Genomic DNA, 5,000 nt, shown 5'->3' with positions numbered 1-5,000 from the left:
CCAGCCACAGTCCTCTCAGCTTGTCCAGCTGATTGTATGCTTCTCTAGGCTGAATGCTAAGTAAAAGAATCTCCCTTTGATCATCAAGGCTTAGCCGCCGCCCCACCCAGAACTCTCCTGGACACGCCTCTGACTCACCCGCATGAATCGACCAATAGGGTTTGTGTAAACAGGAAACTAGCTCTGTATAACCGTTGTGTTGGCTAGCTGCTAACTATAACTAATGTTTCAGTATCATCAGCATATATAGATATAAATACGGACCCGACAACTCCATCAAAGTCTCTTGTATGCTATGAGTCGGTGGTTGCTAGGTTACACTGTAGTAGCTGTAACAGCCGAATGATGAGCGATAGTAAACAATGGCAGTAAACAACAGTAAACAATAACAGTAAACAACAACAGTAAACAACAACGGCAATTTCTCTGCTTTACTGAATTCCAGATCTGGCCAAAGCCACTTTTATCATCTAGACCTAGCTAACAGTCTTCTACTGGTCTCTACTGGGAGCTGACCAGTACAACACAGTTTTCTACTGGTCTCTACTGGGAGCTGACCAGTACAACACAGTTTTCTACTGGTCTCTACTGGGAGCTGACCAGTACAACACAGTTTTCTACTGGTGCAGTTGGGGGTTTGATGCCTTGCTCAAGGGCGTCTCAGCAGTAGGTGTTAGAGTCGATCTGGATGATCTCACTGGGCCTACTTCCTGTACAAGCTGATGACTGGCCACACACACACACACACACACGCACGCACGCACGCACACACACACACACACACACACACACACACACACACACACTGGCAGTGGAATGGACACTATTATGACAAGAACAAGTGGTGGACAAATGATCTGCTCTCTCTCTCTAGTATGTCCTTCTATCTTTCTCTCTCTCTCTCTGATTGGTTGGTCTCTCTCTCACAGCTTGTAAGATAAGACTGGAGAGAGAGAGAGAGAGAGAGAGAGAGAGAGAGAGAAAGAGTGAGAGTGATGGACAGAGAGAGACGGAGGTAGAGAAGTGTGTATCATTTTCCATAGTGAAGCTCTGAGCTCTGTGAACACTGCTGTAAAATACTTCTACTCTCACATCACCTGTCTACCTCTCTCTCTCTACCTCTCTCTCTCTACCTCTCTCTACCTCTCTCTCTCTACCTCTCTCTCTCTACCTCTCTCTCTCTCTCTCTACCTCTCTCTCTACCTCTCTCTCTCTACCTCTCTCTACCTCTCTCTCTCTGCCTCTCTCTCTCTACCTCTCTCTCTCTGCCTCTCTCTCTCTCTCTCTACCTCTCTCTCTACCTCTCTCTCTCTACCTCTCTCTCTCTCTCTCTACCTCTCTCTCTCTCTACCTCTACCTCTCTCTCTCTACCTCTCTCTCTCTCTACCTCTCTCTCTCTGCCTCTCTCTCTCTACCTCTCTCTCTCTACCTCTCTCTCTCTCTCTACCTCTCTCTCTACCTCTCTGTCTCTCTACCTCTCTCTCTCTCTCTCTACCTCTCTCTCTACCTCTCTCTCTCTCTACCTCTACCTCTCTCTCTCTCTCTCTCTACCTCTCTCTCTCTACCTCTCTCTCTCTCTCTACCTCTCTCTCTCTACCTCTCTCTCTCTCTCTCTACCTCTCTCTCTCTACCTCTCTCTCTCTACCTCTCTCTCTACCTCTCTCTACCTCTCTCTCTCTCTACCTCTCTCTACCTCTCTCTCTACCGCTCTCTCTCTACCTCTCTCTCTCTCTCTCTACCTCTCTCTCTACCTCTCTCTCTCTCTACCTCTCTCTCTCTCTCTCTACCTCTCTCTCTACCTCTCTCTTTCTCTCTCTCTACCTCTCTCTCTCTCTCTCTACCTCTCTCTCTCTCTACCTCTCTCTCTCTCTCAAATTCAAATTCAGCTCAGCTTTGTTGTCATGACAGGAAAGAAACCTCTGCTGTCAAAGCAGTACAGTATTTCAAATGAGGTGAGATTGCAACGTTGACTAATAATTAATAATCAGCCAGGAGACTGTGTTGTAGAGGACTGCATCGTCTGCATAGAGCAGGAGTTTCACTTCCTGGTCTCCCAGGATCCAGAATCCAGGATCCAGGATCCAGTATGAGAGTCTAGGACAGTTTGATTTGTCCAGTATGGTTGTCAGTTGATTAGAGTACATGGAATCATCTGTGTTTGGGTAGGAAGCCAATTTGACTTTTATTGAGTACACTTTATTAATTTAGGAAAGTTTATATCCTAGTATTAATAATGTTACAAAAAACATTAAGCAGAAGACTGTTCATACAAATTTCTCTGTAACTGATAGGATCAGAGTTTAGCACTAGGTTGAATAATTGAAGAATTGCCAGTTGTAATTTAGGACTGCTGTATTTCACCATATCTGCTGTTCTGTGTGTCCAGTTGATTTTGACCAGTATTGCTTTTGATTCTTTCAATTCTGTTGATTGACAAAATCTTGTGGGTTTGAATTTAGGGTTTTTGATTCTGGGTTTCCAAATGTTTCCATTTTTTATGGCAACACTTTCTTTTGTTCTTTTTAGATTTGATATTTGTTTAAAAAAACACAATATTTAATTGGTGTGTAGCTAAATTGATATTGTCAGGACTAAATGTGTAGAGAAAGTTGTCTAGCATGTTAATCAATCACATTGGGGACTGTCTGGTCTCGTGCAGTGCTGCCATCTGTCATCTGCCATCTGTCATCTGAATGAATGTTTGTTGATTTATAATCTCAGTATGTCTGAATGGTTTTTGTGGATAAGTGTTACTGTTACTGTAACTGTTCACTCTGTGATGGCAGCAGTCAAGATCACTGTGCACTAAGTGGCACCAACATTTACTAGCTCACTTTTCACTGGTAAGAAGAGGATATCGACCTACTTTAGTCAATTTCTCTCTCTCTACCTCTCTCTCTACCTCTCTCTCTCTCTACCCCTCTCTCTCTCTCTACCCCTCTCTCTACCTCTCTCTCTACCTCTCTCTCTCTACCCCTCTCTCTACCTCTCTCTCTCTCTCTACCCCTCTCTCTCTCTCTACCCCTCTCTCTACCTCTCTCTCTCTCTCTCTCTCTACCTCTCTCTCTCTCTCTATCTCTCTCTCTCTACCTCTCTCTCTCTCTCTCTCTACCTCTCTCTCTCTCTATCTCTCTCTCTCTCTCTACCCCTCTCTTTCTCTCTCTCTCTCCCTCTTTCTCTACCCCTCTCTCTCTCTCTCTCTCTCTCTCTCTCTGTACCTCTCTCTTTCAGCCATCTAACTTCTGTCACCTTGAATGAGAAGCTGAAAGAAACAGTCTGTTCCTGTCTGTGTGTGTGTGTGTGTGTGTGTGTGTGTGTGTGTGTGTGATGAGTTAGGAGCTCAGCAGGAGGTTACCATCTGGAGAGAGAGAGAGAGAGAGAGAGGGGAAGAGGATAAAGGAGTGGATTTAAACGTGAACGACAGAAAATCCCAAAACTACAAATCCATTTATATTCAGACTGACAGCAGAAGATGCTGTTCCATCAGCCAGCATCCGTCACCACGGCAACACAGAACACAGAAAACAGGATGTAACTTAACAGAGAACACCGCAGGAGAACACAGGACACAGTTGTTCCCTTTAGACTGTAGTCACAAAAGTTGTCCGTTGCTCACATTGTCGTCAACCTGCAGCTTTCAGAGTTTTAGGGGGTGCATGGTTTCAGGTTTTCAGGGTTTTTGAGGTTTTGAGGGTTTAAGGTTTTTCATAATTTCAGTGTTTCGAGAGTTTTCAAGACTTATCAGGAGTTTTCAGGATTACCAGGATTTCAAGGTTTCCAGGGTTTCTATAGTTTTCAGGGTTTCAAGAGGTTTCAGGTTTTCAAGAGGTTTCAGGGTTTCAAGAGGTTTCAGGTTTTCAAGAGGTTTCAGGTTTTCAAGAGGTTTCAGAGTTTCAGGTTTTCAGGAGGTTTCAGTTTTCAGGGTTTCAGGGTTTCTTTTGTCATCTCCATCCAGCTGTTTCTATAGAAAATCAAGGAGCTTATTCTCTGTGAACCGGTTCACATCATGTTGGATCAAACTTCATGTCGACTTCATGGTGATTCTGACCTGACGTTCAGAGCTTCCAGGCTTCTGATTCTGATATTTCTGGTTGGTGAATCAGTTGGTTTGATAACCAGATGATGTCATGCAGTTTCTGACTGACAGTCTGTCTGCCTTTCTTCCATCCCATAATGACACTGCTGATGGCTGGTTGGAGTTTGATGTTTCTGTCATGGAAAGAGAATTTAGACTTTTTTTGGAAAGCTTTAGGAATCCTGATCACAAAAAGAAAAGAAAGAGAGAGACAGAGAGACAGAGACAGAGAGACAGACAGGTATCTAGTCAGGGAGACAGACAGAGAGACAGACAGGTATCTAGTCAGGGAGACAGACAGAGAGACAGACAGGTATCTAGTCAGGGAGACAGACAGAGAGACAGACAGGTATCTAGCCAGAGTGTTAATCTCTTTCAAATGGGTTGGATAAGTCTCTAACTCTGAAATTCAGACCATAATATTTCCATAATCTGCCTCATATCCATTCCCATCATGCACCTGGCCTCAGACAGATTAGCATAATCCATCCAGTTTGCAGAGACTTCCTGTTTTCACCGTTTCACCGTCTGCTGATGAGACTTTACATGAAGGGAGAGAGAGATGCTGGTCACCATGGCAACAACATCCATCCATCCATCTATTTATCTATTTATCCATCATCCATCCATTTAAACTTACAGGCTACAGCCAGTAGCTCTTCAGCCTTCCATCTCATTTTGGCATCAGAAATGGAATCGACCTCAGAAGTGATGTCATCATGTAGGGTGTGAGCCTTGCCCAAATATGGACTTCTAGATCTAAAGTGATTTCTCTATGGGAAAATGAATGAAGGGTTTTCACATCACCGTCCTGTCAGTCTGTTTAACACAGGCTTCTTAAACTCGGTCCATTAGATTCTGTAACCGTTTTCAAGTTGAAACAATAATTTTGCTAACAACAAGCTAACACTGGTGTGCATGTGAT

The 5,000-nt window shown here is 43.9% G+C and overlaps 1 protein-coding gene across 1 annotated transcript in view; it reads left to right on the top strand.

Moving 5' to 3' along the window:
- The window catches only part of LOC144538090 (thyrotropin-releasing hormone-degrading ectoenzyme-like), a 122,706-nt gene that overhangs the window by 93,919 nt on the left and 23,787 nt on the right, over positions 1 to 5,000 (top strand).

This window comes from Centroberyx gerrardi, chromosome 24, assembly GCF_048128805.1.
Source record: "Centroberyx gerrardi isolate f3 chromosome 24, fCenGer3.hap1.cur.20231027, whole genome shotgun sequence".
Classification (NCBI taxonomy): Eukaryota; Metazoa; Chordata; class Actinopteri; order Beryciformes; family Berycidae; genus Centroberyx; species Centroberyx gerrardi.
This window is presented reverse-complemented; position numbering and strand designations above follow the sequence as displayed.